The sequence below is a fragment of the Myotis davidii genome, unplaced genomic scaffold (genome assembly GCF_000327345.1).
Source record: "Myotis davidii unplaced genomic scaffold, ASM32734v1 scaffold244, whole genome shotgun sequence".
NCBI classification, from domain to species: domain Eukaryota; kingdom Metazoa; phylum Chordata; class Mammalia; order Chiroptera; family Vespertilionidae; genus Myotis; species Myotis davidii.
Window position 1 is genome coordinate 1,524,796 of NW_006294993.1, and position 362 is coordinate 1,525,157.

Sequence of the window (362 nt, forward strand, 5' to 3'; positions counted from 1 at the left end):
CGGGTGCGACCTGCCACTGAGCGCAGGCCGTGGCCGCGCTGACAGTCTCCTCTTTTCTGTCCGATTGGCCTTTGGGAAAGAGCGCCCTGGCGTTAGTGGGACACAGGAGCCGGGCGTCGGTGTCCCGGAAGGAAATGGAAAGGGCACGTTGTGCACTGTGGTGCCCGGGCGGGGAGCGACAGGACAGGACAGTCTGATGGGACTGCCCCCCGAACACGGTTTTCAACAAGGGCCGTTGAGGGGGTGTTAGCTGGTGATCGGCAGGTACTTTGCAAACAGCAAATAGGGTCCGATTGATGAGCTTCAAGTGCCACCTTCCTCTTGCCTCGAGCAGGCCTAGGAGGAGACGGCCATCTTGCAAT